Source organism: Geotrypetes seraphini, chromosome 16 (genome assembly GCF_902459505.1).
Source record: "Geotrypetes seraphini chromosome 16, aGeoSer1.1, whole genome shotgun sequence".
NCBI classification, from domain to species: domain Eukaryota; kingdom Metazoa; phylum Chordata; class Amphibia; order Gymnophiona; family Dermophiidae; genus Geotrypetes; species Geotrypetes seraphini.
Window position 1 is genome coordinate 9,593,105 of NC_047099.1, and position 16,476 is coordinate 9,609,580.

The 16,476-nt window shown below is 43.3% G+C and overlaps 1 protein-coding gene across 7 annotated transcripts in view; it reads left to right on the forward strand.

The window, feature by feature from the left end:
- CHD8 (chromodomain helicase DNA binding protein 8) overlaps positions 1 to 16,476 on the forward strand; it is a 105,775-nt gene that overhangs the window by 5,892 nt on the left and 83,407 nt on the right. For 2 of the 7 annotated variants that reach the window (XM_033924189.1, XM_033924185.1), the window contains exons 2-3: positions 643 to 986; positions 6,001 to 6,086. The gene's annotated coding sequence lies outside the window, so the exon portion shown is untranslated. Of the gene's footprint in view, positions 1 to 642; positions 987 to 6,000; positions 6,087 to 7,573; positions 7,678 to 8,960; positions 9,068 to 16,476 lie in introns of those variants that run through there. The other 5 variants (XM_033924187.1, XM_033924184.1, XM_033924188.1 and 2 more) reach the window with 4 other exon arrangements.

Below are 16,476 nucleotides of genomic sequence, written 5' to 3' on the forward strand. Positions count from 1 at the left end.
GTAGATTGTCTTGTACGTTGTATTGTTGAACAGATGGACAGAAGGGACCGTTAGAAGATATTGTTGTGATTGTAGAGATTCATAAGGGATCAACAGTCTTTCTATAAATGAGGGGATGCGCTTAGATTGAACTTTGAAAGCGAGAAAAATAATTTTGAATGCAACTCTGTGGAAATAGATAACCAATGAGCTTTTTTCAAGAGAGGAGTGACATGATCAAATTTCTTTGTGTTAAAGATAATTTTTGTTGCAGTGTTTTAGATAAGTTGCAGTCTTCTAATCTCTTTTTGGTAAAGAGAATTACAATAGTTTAGAGTGGATATTACCAATGAATGAATAAGAATGTTAAGAGAACTTGAGTCAAGTAGTGAAGAGAGAGATCTTATCATCTTTAGTTTAAAAAAACACTTGCACCGCTGAACTTATTTGAGGATTGAAGGACAATGTATTGTCAATAATCACTCCTAGGAGTTTGATGCTAACTGAATAGGGGTTGAAGAGATGCATAACGGGAATGCGAGGGTTTAATTCCTTTCTTCGAACAAAGCATAGTTTTAGTTTTGTTAATGTTGAGGGAAAGAAAATTTTAGCTAAGCCATTCACTCACGAGATTCAATTTTTGATTAATTCCCTGAATTTCAGATTGAATTTGTGCTTGAACTGGATGGATAAGTTGGATATCATCCACATAGGCAAAGACTCCAACAGATTGTGCGATGATCAGCAAAGGAGCGAGAAACAAGTTGAATAGCATGGGTGATAAGATAGAACCTTGGAGAACACCTGAATCTTGCGGATATGATTCTGAGGTGGAATTTTGAAGGTGGACTTGATATTGCCTATCGGAGAAATATGAGTTGAAACATTTTAAAGCAACCAAAACGGTTTAAGAGAATTGAATGGTTGATTGTGTCAAAGGCCGCCGTGAAATCAGAGGAGCCAGGCCAGCGCGAAGAAGTTGCTTCTGCTGGTGAAGATTTAAAGAGGTATGAGAGGGAGGAAGGGGGGCATGAATGTGGCAAGGGTGGGTGGAGAGGTGCTGGCGACATCACCAAGATGCACCCAGGATGGTCCGGCCTTTCCCCCCCTACACCACGGATGCCATTCATGAAAAGGACTCGCAGGTCTTCCACAGACTCTCCATCTGTGATTAAGGGAGGATTCACTTTATCTCTCCCTCTCTCAGCTTTATTTCCATCCCTCTGCCATTAGCGGGGTATGTGAGCTCTTCATTTTCGCTTTACCCTCTGCCTCAGTTGTAATCCCATTTTTTTTATCTGAATTGGACTGGCCATAATCCATCTACATTGGTATATTACCCCTCCCCCCCAAAAAATTTTAAGATTCCACAGCAAGCATAATTTTAGCTGCTCAAGAGGGGAGGCATATCTAGGGACATGTTTAAGTTAAGAGAGAAGAACAGGGTGCATAGACCATATATTCAAAGTAAAAAGAACCTGCTGACTTTGTGGCAATAAAGGCAAATTGATTTTTCATCCCTTTCTATGTAACTGTGGTGGTCACTTTGTTACAATGCAATTTTTTAAACCTGAAAAATAAATATTAAAGATTTACCGAAGCAATTACAAAAGCATAACAGAGGAAGAGAAATAAATATGCTGTATACAGTATATATAATAAAGTATACAAAGTTACAAGTGTCAAGGGAAGATGTATCTATTGATATAACTGCTGTTTAGATTTATTTAGATCAGAATGTTTCAGTAAAGGTGACTGAATACAGTATTCTTAGTTAAATTGCAGTTACTCTAACATTCTAATACTGTTCCTAATTTCTTGTTCGTTGGAAACTTTTATATCATGAGAATTATATGCTAAGGCCCTCTGGGCCACAGGTGGATGCACCCGTTCACAAGGCTGACAAAACAATGTATGTTTTGATGCAGTTGGAGTTTCAGTGACAAGACCATCCACACTAATCACCAGATCTTGCTCCGTCTGACTATTTTATGTTTCCAAACTTTTTAAAAGAGTTTGAAAGGGTGAAAATTTTCAAGTGATTCAGAGGCGATTGTAGCAGCAGAGCAGTATTTTAGTGACCAGACATCAGAGTATTTTTGGAAGGGTTACAGAAACTTCAGACACAATGTGCCAAGTATGTTGAGCTAAGTGGTGAATATGTGGAATAACTTGTAAGTTTCATGGCTTCATGTCATTCCCTTCTTTTCTTTTTTTTTTTAATAAATCTTTATTCATTTTTACATCTTACAACAAGTGTATCAGAAAATATCATTTGAACTTATATAATATCACTTGATTAGCTTTCATATACAACTTAAATTATAATATTTAAACCCACCCTCCCATCCCTACTATTTTATATGTAATTTCATATATCATCTATATAATAAAACCCTAGCCGCGCATGTGCACTCCTACCTGCGTGTTCCATTTTCCCTGTTCCGTGAGATGTAGGTCCGTGGTGGTAGGAGTGCGCATGCGCGGGTCCCCAGCCTTACAGCACCTAACTACACTCGCTGGCAGGACTGGCCACCAGCGCTGGACTCCCTGCTCTGCTAAAAGTAAGTTCTTCGCCTTGCCGCCTCCCCCCCCCTTCCCTTCCCGCGGTCCTGACTCCAAACCTGCCGACTCCAACAGCGTCTGCATCACTTTACACACGCTGCTTCGGGGCCGTAGAAGGCCCTGAAGCAGTGTGTGTACAGTGCTGCGGACGCTGCTGGAGTCGGCAGGTTTGGAGTCGGGACTGTGGAAAGGGAAGGGGGGGGGCGGCAAGGGACTACGAGAGCCGACCAGACTTCTAGCACCCATTAATGTAACGGGCTAAAATACTAGTATAATATATTATATAATTTTTCTATTAAGCTAAACATTTAATATCAAATCAGAAATCCCTCCCCCCCCCCATCCCTCACTTTACAAATGTACCAATAAGGGAAAAATGATATTTACTCATCACAATATTCTATTAATGGACCCCCAAACCTCCTGAAATTTATTAAAATTTTCAGCATCCCCTCATAAAGCTATTGAAAACAGTTTAAATGCTTGTATTGTCTTGCAAAACGAGAGAATTCCTTTCCGCAGCTTCTCACCTTTTTTTCTTTCAATGCCTCCTTTAATAAGCATAGCAGTATTCTGCATTAACTGTTTGGCCCCTTGGAAGATAGTCATTACAACACCTTCCTGATTCCAAAATACTGTGGCCATGACCTTTCCTGCTGTCTTTTGGGTCTTGAATTTCCTTGGCCTTGGAGACTCTGAGTGCCGCCATTACTTGGACTGTTTTGTCTTGGGATCATAATAGTGTAACCATGTTTCATCAGCAGTAACTAGTCATTCCAAAAGGTTAGCACCAGCTCACTGAAAATGTTGCAAAGTGAACTTGGAAGTGTCCACTCAATATTGTTTTTCATCAGCATTCGAACATTTGGGTACCCACTTAGCCGATAGCTTTTGCATACTCAGCTACTTGTGGATTATACACCCAACATATTCCCTGGATACTTGTAGTCTGAGCAATTGTTTTAGCCGATATTTGGCAATCTGCCAAAATCAGGTCATGGACATAGTCAACATTTTCAGGAGCTGACACCGTTTGAGGCCTCCCAGATCTTGCTGCATCTTCGGTCTCTCAGTCTCCATGCTGAAAATTTGCACACCACTTCTTTACTATTAAGCATGATGGGCATTTGTCGCTAAATGTTTGCATCATACATTCATGGTTTTCCTTTGGAGTTTTCTTCTGCAGCAATAAGAACTTCATGATGGCTCAGATAATTTATCTATGATAGAATTTGTCTCTGCCCCTTTGATAACTGTGGGAAACCATCCCCATGACATTCTTTAAGGAGAGAGGGAAGAATCAAAGTATGGATAGGCACAGCTAGTAACTCTCAAGCCTTGCATTGAAGAATGCTGGTGTAGAAGGACTTAGGTTGAGATAAGCACTAAAGAATTACACAGGATGGGTTCCCGTGGTTATCTGCGGGGACAGAAATGATGAGAAATTTTGTCACTGTCATTCTCCCCCACTTTTCTTTGATATGGTTCAATGAGTGATCTGAAATCATGTCAAAACATAGCATTACAGTGGACTGGATCCAAGATGGCTGCTGCATAGACGTACTAAGAAGTACGCACCTGAACCACTCTATTCTTGGTTCATGTTTCCTTGTTGGTGGCTTGTGTAGCCTGAAATTTCCTTAGTAATGCCGAAGAGGAGAGGCAGGAGTGCTGCTGGCACCTCGCGGCGCTCTGGAGTGCCGACTTTCAGCAACATAGAAGAATTAGTTCGGCGGATGCAGGGAGTTGCAGCAATGACATCGGAGGTCAGCCCGCTGAGGGCGCCAGGGTTTGGCGAGACCGGAGTTGCTCCTCTTGGGCCGGATACCACCCTTAGTCCCGAGGTGCGAGTGCCACCCCCGCAGCCTCAGATTACTAGTTCTCCAAGGGGCGAGGAAACCCCGGAGTTGGGGGAGATCCTTTCTCCTGAGGCAGCCAGCATTACACCGGAGAGCATGGAGGCAGAGCTGTCTCTGCAGAAGAATCAGGAGCTTGTTCAGGGACGGGAGGTGAATTAGGCCAGATGGAACAACACCAAGAAATTTCTTCTGAGGGTGAGCATTTTTACATTCAACAAAAACCTACATTTTGGGAAAAGCCCTCTCAAGTTACCCTGGAGTCCTTCTTATGGGATTTGGTGGCAAATTTTGCTAAAACTATTAGCCCCAATTTCCAATATATTGAAGGTAAACTGATTCAACATACTAAGGAGCTTAAAGATTTAAAAGAGGACCTGACTGTTTCTAAATCCTCAGTTCAAAAGCTTGACCAAGATTTATTATCTTCTCAACAACTTCAAGACAATGTGAACCTTAGAAGGAAAGTAGAAATGCTTGAGAATAACTCACAAAATAACAATCTGAGACTTAGTGGCTCCTTTTACGAAGGTGCACTAGCGTTTTTAGCGCACGCTAGCTGAAAAACTACCGCCTGCTCAAGAGGAGGTGGTAGCGGCTAGCGTGTGTGGCATTTTAGCGCACGCTATTCTGTGCGTTAGGGCCCTAATGCTCCTTCATAAAAGGAGCCCTTATTTTCCTAGACTTACAATGGTAACTCCTAAGGAAATGATTAGGAGATACAGTGGTACCTCGGTTTACGAGTGCACCAGTTTGTGAGTGTTTTGCAAGACGAGCAAAACATTTGCAAAATCGGTGCCTCGGAAACCGAGCATGGCTCGATTTACGAGCACCCCCCCCCCCTGTGATCCGGCACCCCCCCTGCCTCGAACCGGCACCCCCCGACACGATTGGGCACCCCCCCTACCCGACACGTCTGAACGTGAACTCGCAGGCTTTGAGCATGCTCAGATGCTCAAGGCCCAGCAGACGAGTAGGCCGATCTTCAAGAGTGCCCAGATGAGGGTAAGAAGCGGCGGGGGGGGGGGGGGGTGCCTAATTGTGTCGGGGGGATGTCGGATCGTGGCGGGGGGGTGCCCAATCGTGTCGGGGAGGGGGTCGGATCGTGGCGGGGGGGGGGGTGCCGGATCGCAGGGGGGGTGCCGGATCGCAGGGGGTGCCTTCGAGGGGAGCAATGCCGGTTCTTGGGGGAGGGGGGAACGCATCAAAGTGAGTTTCCATTATTTCCTATGGGGAAAGTCGCTTTGATAAACGAGCATTTTGGATTACGAGCATGTTCCTGGAACGGATTATGCTTGTAATCCAAGGTACCACTGTACTTGGTAGAAATTCTGCAAATCCCAGAGGATACTTTGCCACCATTTTCTCAAGTGTACTACCTACCAAATAAGAATGGGCCTCAGCAACATCATTGAATGTATCAGAAATTTTGGAAACATCAGACAAGGATATAGTAACACCTTCCACATTGATTTTAACTGTAGCTCTCTCAATGGATAAAGTATGGTTATTGAGGCTTTTATTTAAAAATAAACAGAAAGAGTTTCTTGGATGTAAAATTCAAATGTTCCCTGATCTCTCTCTCTCTCTCTCTCTCTAGAGAGACGCAAAAACGCCGCTGAAAATTTCTTCTTCTGAGACCAGATGTCATTTCATTGGGGGCTACATTCTATTTAAGACATCCTTGTAAGTATATTGTTTGCCATCGCTCAGTTAAATATGTTTTCTTCGAACCTCAACAATTAACTGATTTTTTGGCCTTGTCTCGACTAGATGGGGAGAAATCAAGTGCTCCATAGTTTAATATGTTACTCCTACCTCAGTCCTATGGTTTATAGCATATCTTAAATATATAGATTTATATTTTCTTTTGTCTCGCTTATGTGAAGTCTTGGATCCTAATATAGAGGACTTGAGCTGAGTTAGTCAAAATTTATATTTCTTTTGTTTCTTTGATTGTTAAGGTGTAATATGTTTTATACTATAACAAATGACTAACTCAGCTCAAGTCCTCTAACCAGCTCAAGTCCTCTAACCAGCTTTCTGTATAAGTGTATACTGTACTTGGTATTTAATTTAAAAATTAATCAATAAATAATTATTTAAAAAAACATAGCATTACGATTCTGCAAACTGGCACTTTGCAAAATAAAATAACACTTTTTTCAGTTACAGTGGCAAAATAACGCTGAGAATTTAGAAAATTGGTTGGGCTGAGAACTTTTCAGCAACCCTCCTAAAAAATATAATAAATTATACCAAAATTTTTTTAAAAAAATCACTCATTCAATCTAATGTATATAGATTGAGAGATGAGATAGACTGGATTACATGTTTCAAGATAATTATACTGTATTGCATTTTACATATTGATGTATTGTCTATTTATTTACAAAAAGCTTCCTGATGCTTTTTAGTTGTCTGCCTTTTATTTGCAATCTGTAAAATGTAATACAGAAATGTTATGCCTTATTGTGTACAAAGCTGCCTTCAGGTCTTGAGTTTTTTGATGGGAATATACAAGGATTTCAGGTACCACAAACTGCTGGGTGGTGGTGGTGGTGGTGATTTTTAAATCTCTCTGACAGGTTTAGTTATTAAATGAATTAAAAACGTGCAGATTAACCTTATGGTATGAAATTATCTCGAGAAAATGTTTATGGGTAGCTTGAAAAGCCATCTTTATTTCTAGGTTCAGCAGCACTGGGCCCACCTTTAAGTCCCTGCTGGTTTTATATCCCCTGACCCTGTGTGTTTATTATCTGCCTGGTTCATATAGACTTAAAAAAAAAAAAAAAATTTTGTGTTAATGGTAGTCTGGCAGTAACTGTAACGCAGGCTTCGCGCTGGCCTTGGAAACGGCCTAGGCCGCAGTCTTGGGGGTACAGTATTTTTTTTAATATATAATTTATATATTAAATATATAATTTATTTAAACGGCGCGTGCTCTCAACCACTCCTGCCTGCTCCCTCCTCCGGCTCCGCCCCTTCTCTTTCTTTTCCCCGTCTGCGGGGTGGGTGGGGCGGGTGTCGGTGGCGCAGCTCGGACTGACGGGCATCGGCAGCCAATGAGCGGGCTCGAGGGCGCCCCGGCGAGCGGGCACCAATGAGGGCGGCGTTGCTAAGGGGCGGGGCCCGGGCTGGAGCGGCGCGCGAGCGCCCTGCGCCTCCAGAATAAGGGAGGGAAGGGGAGGGGGAGAAGATGGCTGGCCGGAGGCCGGTGTGGTTATCTGCAGCCTCGGACAGCGGGACCATGCGTGCAACCCGTGCGGGACAGGTAAACGGGGGGGAAGGGGAGGCCGCCGGGAATCCTTCAATCCCTTTCCCGGTTCAGAAGCAGGAACTGAAACATTACCCCCCTCCTTGCATAGAACTATCTGCTCCTCCCCCCCCTCTCCCCAGGGTGGAATGTTATCCGCACACTTCCTGCACGGTTATTCCACCTCTAATGGGCATCGCATGAGTCCTTCGGCTGTTAAGCGGGCGTTGTATTTAGCAGTGTGCAGATTGACGGCTATCTCACCCCTGGAGAGTTCCCATGAAACGATCTGGCCTTTATATATAGTGCATGTCTATAACATCAGATCTGACTCCTGGAAAGCATTGTGTACATAGGCCTTGCATGGTTGTCTTGGCTCTCTGCACGCAATCGGAAAGGCGTTTTACACAGGAGACCCTAGCAATGAGTGTTACATGTGTGTAAAATGCTTGTAAATGTTGTCTCTCTTCCCTGTGAAGGTGTCATCTGAATGTAACTTGTCTTGAATTACCGAACGTAGGCTATTCCAAATCCCTGCATAACTGGGGCATTTGACATAGATATTTATGTTAACAAAAGGATTTCATTTGATCAATCAAGTGATTTAAAAATGTTATGTTTATTTTTTTTAAAAAGATAATTCATATTTGTCTGACTGGGTTACCCCTTCAGTTGCTACACTTATCTTCTTCCATCCTTTTGATCACATATCATTAAGATGGACCATTTGTGTGATTAATGTATTGCTCTGGAGGTGTGAGATAACTAATGGTTATCTTACAGCAGTGTATCTCGAACTGTGTGCCGTGACACACTATGGAGGAGGAGAGGTGCCGGCGAGAGGCATGTCTTATAGGCAATTGGCCGGCAACTCTCCTCTCCGTGCCTCTTCCCTGCTGGCACCCCCAACTGGTGATTCAGAGCCCGTCTGGAGGGCCTTCGTGCATGTGTGGATGTCGACGTGATGATGTCATGCATGCATGTGATCTCATCACAGTGACGCCCGCGCATTTACGGATGCCTCAAGCCGCAGCCACTATGTTTAGTGTGCCACGGCTCGACAAAGTTTGCGGGACACTGTTTTAGATGACTACATCAAAAATCTCCCCTGCAGCTTATTTAATAGTAAATCTCTGCCTAGTAAGATATTATCCACTTCTTCCCTTTGATTATATTAGCTCTTGTTTTCAATCTATGGAACACTTCTAGATGCTGATTTTTGTTGTTGTTCTAATTACATATACTTATACAAATTATGTGCGTGAAAAGTGTGTAACTGCTTCTATGTTTTCTCCATGTAGGTGGCCCCTGGGGGCAAAGTTTGAGCAGAGTTAGAATATTGACAGTGTACAGTACCTGTATATTTTATAAAGTGGATACTCGCATACTTAAACCAACTTCAGAGCAGGTATAAATGTGTGTCAATTCTAGGCTATTGGAGCTGGTTCTGTGTGCTTATTTCATAAAGGCACTTAGGCACCATAGACGCCTTTATAAACTTTCACACAGGAGTCTTGTTATGATGGTCATTTCAGAAGCCCTATTTGTGTGTTGGACATAAATATTACATACATTTCTAAATCAAATGTGCATGAAGTAAGGAGGAATGATTTGGATGGGGAGAAAAGATACTCTTATGTCTCCCTTTTCAGAATGGAAAAGCACATTTATGTTCACAGATAACCTCTGGATTTAAACCTGCTACAGGTGATGTGTAAGAAAGTTGCTCCTTTAGTGCAATGCTCCACTGGAGGGATTAGTGTTGGTTGCCTCCTTAACCCTCCCATGTTTTTTGGACTCTTCCAAAGTGATACTGGCAAACGATATTGCATGCTATAATAATTTGGAAAACATAGGCACATATGTTTCCAAAATAGTTGACATAAACACATATGTACTGCTCTATTGATAATTTGGATGTTGACGGCTTGAAAAATGAATGTTTCCAATGCATGTGATTGGTGCATGCTCATCTATCAACAAAACATACTGTGTATGAAACACAGTGTTCTTGACCTTCCTTTATTTCTTCAATCAATGTTAAGAAAAATATCCACATCAACCGTATTAAAAACTAACAGACCCAATACGGGCTGTGTTTCGGCTAACAAAGCCTTTCTCAAAGGTCCAGTCATTAAATAATGCGCATGTACTGTGGAATTAGTTTACAAATCGCAAATTCTGTGTAGAAAGAAGCTGGACTGGCTGCTACCGTGTTTCCCTGAAAATAAGACACTGTCTTATATTAATTTTGAGCCCCAAAAAAGCACTAGGTCTTATTTTTGGGTAGGTCTTATTTTTTTCCATGTACAATGATCATCTCTTCCTTCCTCTCCTCCACCCCAATTCTTCCTCTTTCCTTTCTCTCTCCCCCCACCCCACATGTGCAGCAGCATCTTTCCTCCCCTCTCACCCATCCCCTTGTGCAGTAGAATCCTTGCAGCTTCTATCCCTCCCATCCCCCTATGCAGCATCTTTGTATCCCTCCCATCTCTCCCTCCCATGTGAACCCTGACTGTAAGCCGAAATACCTGGAAACAAACACAGTGTTGGCAGCACAGGCAGGATCGTGGCCTGCCCTTCTCAGGTCTGGGTGTTCCTCTGCCACATCACTGATGTCATCATCAACGCAGCACAGAACAGCCGGGCGTGAGAAGGGCAGGTTGCGATCCAGCCTGTGCTGCTGACACTGCCATTTGTTTCCAGGCTCGCTTTTGGGGTTCGCATGGGAGGGAGAAATGGAAGGGTCAGGGAGGGAATGCGCTGCTTCTGCTGACTAAGGCTTATTTTCGGGGGCAGGGCTTATATTAAAACCTACCCCTAAAATCATACTAGGGCTTATTTTCGGGGGTAGGTCTTATTTTCGGGGGAAACACAGAAACGCCTCTTTCAAATTTGCGATTTGGAAACAAATTCCACAGTACCTGCGTATTTTTTAACGACTGGACTCTTGAGAAAGGCTTTGTTAGCCGAAACACAGCCCGTGTCGGGTCTGTTAGTTATTAATACGGTTGATGTGAATATTTTTCTTAACATTGATTGAAGAAATAAAAGAAGGTCAAGAACACTGTGTTTTGTCCACAATTTGTTTGGTTGTTGGATTGCTCCTTTTTCTGTGGAACATTGGTTCTTCCCGTTTTTGCTTTTCACAGTTCGGCATACTCATCTATGCTGGCTCGCTGTTCTAAAATTCTTGTGGAATTTAAGATGTCCCAATTTGGATGTCTCTATTACTGTTTGGATGTTCTGTCAAAAATGTACCTCCACAAAATCAGGTCCTTTAAGTATATACGAGTATAAAGAAGCTTCCCTTTTATTTATCCTTTATGCCTTTCCTTTCAGTGCAAAAATGGAAACACTAGTTATTTCATTTTTGAAAAAAAGAAATTTTGTGTTTTTATGTTCAATCTTTGTAATATGTTCTGCTGGATGAATCTTCGCGTTTAAATTTTGGTCTCGGAGATGACAAGTTTTGGGGCTGGATAAAATTTTATTTCTGTTAAAAAAAAAAAAAAAAAAAAAAGAGAGGGAGAAGAAAACACCAAATAACTGAATTACTGGGGGTGGGGGAAAGGGTTCTTCTGGGGAGTGTGTACAAGTTTAAGCAGCGACACTCCCTTACGTGTTTAATGCACAGCGCTGCATATATCTAACAGTGCTGTAGAAAAGATAAATAGTAGTCGTAGTAGTTTAAACTTTTAATATGATAATACAGACATGTCTTAAGTTTCTCCATTCCCCATCCCAGCTGTCCTTCCAGCACAAAGAAAAGAGAAACATCAAAAATTCACGAAACCTTTGTGATTCTAATTGGATTTTCTTCATGGATATTATCTATTTAAAATCAGCTATTTTGTGGGATGCAGAGCATTCAAATAATCAGGTTTTTTCACACTTGGTATTTCATTTTTTTTTTTTCCCCCAAATATTAAATCATTTTTATAATGTCTATGTTGCCTGACCACTCTGGTTTCACACGTTAGATTCTAGGATGAGAGAAATTAGAGTTAAAGTGTGGCAAGACAGGTCCTAGGGGCCTTCTTAACGGTTCTGTTAGGGGGATGTTTTTAAATACATTCAATGGCATTTTAGAAAGGATGTGTGTGTGTTAGATGCCATCGACTCGTGCCCGAGTATTAGCAACTTGATGAGTTACAGATCTAAAAAGAAATCAGTTTTGTGCTAGTCCGGTAAGGTCCTCCAGCAGTGTCCAGTCATCTGATTGCAGGTCACCCTCTTCACCTGGTTCCTTTGATCTTCCCAAACATAATGTACTTCTCTAATGATCTATTTCTTTTGACGGTGTGACCAAAATAAGAGAGTCTTATCAGAATTGAGGCATCTAGGTCAGGATGTCTCAAGTTCTGCTAGTAGAGCAAGGATCTGACAACGGGTACGGCCTGTTCTAAAAAGCCATGAAGAAATGGATGTTTATGCACTGGTTATGTGCAGCATGGAAGTCCATTCTAGATAAATGTCATTATATCAAAATGGGCACACAAACATCCTTGTTGCAGAATAGCAGTATAAATGTTTCTAATTTGTTTTTGAAAATAAACTTTTATTTTTTAATGCATTTTAATGTCCTTTTAACACATTACATTAATGATAAAGAAAACATCATCTTAAATAGTCTCAGGTCTATAACATGAGAACACTCTAGACTTAAATGGCTGCCAGTTTTTGAAGCAACAGGAAAAATAGTTAATCCTAATCATACTTTCAAGCAACTGGCAAAATTAAATCATCCGGGAACAAAACATAAGTACTGTATTTGTTTCCCAAACCTGTCACCAAAGCCTGGCATTCCTTTCCAGTCTTGCATGGGGGATGGGTGCAATCAACCACTGTGGAATTAAGAGGGTGACCTCCCCTAATTCTTCCAGTGGGGCACTCTCCTGCACCAAGATGTCCTGAGTGGCAAGTATAGATCTGTGAGGACACGGACAGTGGTGTAGTAAGGGGGGGGCGGTCTGTCCCCAGTTGCCATGTTGGTGGGCGTGCCGGCACCCCTCCTCTCTGTCCCTCCCCCACCTCTTCCCATTCCTCCCCTCGCATGTCTCCTTCTCTTCCCTCATATCGCTAGTTGATGAGACCCGCCGGGTTTAACACCTCTGAGGTCAGACGGATCCCCAAACAGAACCCGCACAAGCTCGATCCGGCACAAAAAGGGGAACCAGGAGTCCACAAACAAAGTTCCAACAGTGCTAAGAGGGGAGCTGAAAAGCCTTGCCACCTGCTACCGGAGACTGAGGAAAACTGGAGTAGCAAGAGGGGATGCTCTACTGATATGCAAGTTTTGATCTCAGTCTCCACCTGCTGGTAGCAGTGAGGCATATTACCCATCCGTAAAGGAGCTCTGCTCATGGTCTGGGCAGAGTCGCACCTTCAAGAGATATCGGCATCCCACATAGCTGGAATAGAGAATGTTCAGGCGGACTTCCTGAGTCATCGCGTGCTAGATCCCGGAGAGTGGTGTCTAAGCCCCATGGCCTTTCAGTTGATAGTGTAGTCTTGTGGTAAGCCTGATGGCCACAAGTGTCAACGCCAAAATGCCTTGCTTCTTCAGTTGTCACAGAGAAGGTCAGGCCAAGGGCCTGGATGCTCTGGTTCACCCATGCCAACAGAGGGGCTGTTGTATGTGTTCCCTCCATGGCCATTAGTGGGCAGAGTTCTTCTCCGCATAATTTGCCATCCGGGCCTTGTGGTTCTGGTGGTTCCGGACTGGCCTCGACGATCATGGTACGTGGATCTGATGAGACATCTGGTGGAGGATCCTCTTTCTCTGCCTCTCTTAGACAACCTTCTAACTCAGGGTCCCATTCCAATGTTCGATCCGGGTCCCTTTTGTCTTACGGCTTGGCTCTTGAAAGGGGTCACCTAGGTAAGAAGGGGTATTCAGATTAAGTGATCTCAATGCTCTTGGGGTCCCGGAGGCTTTCCACCTCTCAGGCTTATGTGAGGGTTTGGCATCTATTTGAGGGGTAGTGTGATGCGTGTGGGGTGGACTCTTTTCACGCTTCCCTGCCTAATATCTTAGAGTTCTTGCAGGATGGCCTGGATAGGGGACTGGCTTGGTCTTCTCTCTAAACTAAACCTTAGGTTTGTATACCGCATCCTCTCCACAATTGTAGAGCTCGGCACGGTTTACAGGAGTTGGGATAGAAGAGGAACTCCAATGAAGGGTTATAGGCCATAGTATAAAGAATGTTTAGAGGGGCTTAGTATACCAGAGAGGGAGGAAGTATTACATTTTTGAGAATAGCCAGGTTTTCAGATATTTACGGAAAAGTTGGAGAGAGCTCAGATTCTGAAGAGGGGAGGTAAGGTTGTTGCAGAGCTCAGTGATTCTGAAGGGGAGGGAGGTCTCTAGTTTTCCTGCATGGGAAATGCCTTTTAATGAGGGGAAGGATAGTTTTAATTTTGGGGTGGATCTGGTGGTATTAGGATTTGAGGAATTCCAAGAAAGTGGAATAAAGGGAGGAAGGATGCTGTGTAGGATCTTGAAAGTTAGGCAGGTGCATTTAAAGTGGACCCTGGAGATTATCGGAAGCCAGTGAAGCTTGGACAGGAGTGGTGAGACATGGTTAAATTTTACTTTTTGCGAAGATAACTTAGCCGCGGCATTCTGAATCCGCTGAAGTCTTTGAAGGTTTTTCTTTGTTAGGCTTAAGTAGATAGAGTTGCAATAGTCCAGTCTGGAAAGGATGATGGATTGGACAAGGACGGCAAAGTGTTTTTGATGGAAACAGGATCTCACTTTCCTCAGCATGTGAAGGCTGAAAAAGCATTTTTTTACCAAGGAATTGAGGTTGTCGTTGAAGGACAATGTCGAATCAATGATGATGCCCAGAACTTTGCTTGAGAATTCAAGCTGCAGAGTGGAGCCAGAGGACAGTGGGATGAAGGTGGGTAGTTGGTCTAATTTTGGGCCGAGCCAAAGTAGTTTTATTTTGGACTCGTTCAGTTTCATTTGTACGATGTGGGCCCAGGATTGGAGGTTCATTATACATGAGGATATGTTCTCAGAGAGGTTAGTGAGGTTCGAGTCGGTCTCGAGGAGGACAAGGATGTCATCAGCATAAGTGTAAAGTGTTTCTAGGGGGAATAGATGGAGGAGTTTCAGGCAGGACATATAGATGTTGAAAAGAATAGGAGATAGAGGTGAGCCTTGCGGGACTCTACATATCGGTTTCCAGGGGGAGGATGAAGTGTCATTCATGTTGACAGTGTAAGAGCGGGAACGTAAGAATTTCGAGAACCAGTCTAGGACTGTGGAGTTAATGCCTATCTCGGAAGTTGGTAAACTAGAATATCATGATGGACAACGCCAAAAGCTGCAGAAAGGTCGAATTGTAGAAGAACAGCAAACTTATTACGAGAATGATGTTGTTGAACCTTTGAGATTAAAGAGGTCAATAGGGATTTGGTGCTGAAGTTGGGTTGAAAGCCATATTGGTAAGGTAGGAGAATAGATAATCTCTCTAAATAGGATGATAGTTGGGTAGATATGATAGACTCTAGCATCTTGGTTAGGAGAGGGATATTTGCTATTAGGCGATAGCTGGATGGTGTGGAAGGGTCTAGGTCAGCTTTTTTCAGCAGTGGGGTCAAGGCAATATGTCCCATTTCTGGGGAAAAAAAGGCCCGAATGTAGGGTGGAGTTTATAAGTTTGGTAAGAGATGCGGGAATTTTCTCGTATAGGTAGGAGGGAATGGGTCCAAGGTACCATTGCAGGATTTCAGTTTGAGGCAGAGTTTAAAGACCAGGGATTCGGATACGTGCTCAAAGGCAGTTCAGGATCTGTCGACTTCTCTCCGGGTTCAGCTTGCGGCCTTTTCAGCTTTTCGGGGGTTCTTGAAAGGTCAGCGTTTGTCTGCTATTCCTGATGTGATTCGTTTCTTGCAGGCGTCCAAGTTGCTCAGGCCTCCCATACGACCCTCTGTTCCACCTTGGGATCTGAACTTGGTTCTGTCCGTTCTGGTGCGCCCTCCTTTTGAACTGTTGGGCGACTGCTCTTTGAAGGACCTTACTCTTAAGGCGGTCTTCTTGGTGGTCATTACTTCAGCTAGACGTATTTCTGAACTGCAGGCTTTCTCTTGTAGGGATCCCTTCTTAGAGTTTTCTAGAGAGCAGGTTGTCTTGTGGCCTGTTCCTTCTTTTCTGCCAAAAGTAGTTTCTCCTTTTCATGTCAATCAATCTGTAGTCCTCCCAGTGTTGGGTTGTTGGTAGGGTTCTTGTGAGCGGAGACAGCTGTACAAGTTGGATGTCAGTGGGGTACTTCGCTCTTATTTGCAGAGGACCCAGGAGATCAGTAAATCAGATCATCTCTTTGTCCTTCTAGCTGGTCCTCATAAGGCTACTATTGCATGCTGGATCAAAGAGACTATTGTTTCCGCTTATCTTCTGAAGAAGAAGCCTTTTCCAGACTTTCTCAAGGCTCATTCCACTAGGGGTCAGGCAGCTTCTTGGGCTGAGTCTTCTCTAGTGCCTCCAGTAGATATTTGCAAGGCTGCAGTTTTTGTCTTCTCTGCATTCCTTTGTCAGACACTACCGTGTGGATGTTCTCGCGCGTTGGGATGCGGTATTCGGTGAACGTGTTCTGGTGTCGGGAGAAGGAAATGGGGAAGACAGAGATGTCAAACCACGGGAGAGGGAGGAGAGAGTGCACAGCAATGGGTGTGGAAGGGAAGAGAGAGAAAAAATGCTTCTTATGGATAGATGGGAATAGGGGAGAAGAAAGAGGTAAAGACGTGGAAAAAATAGATTTTGAGAAATAGCTAAGAAAAAGGAAAATTTAAATTAAATCAGTAATT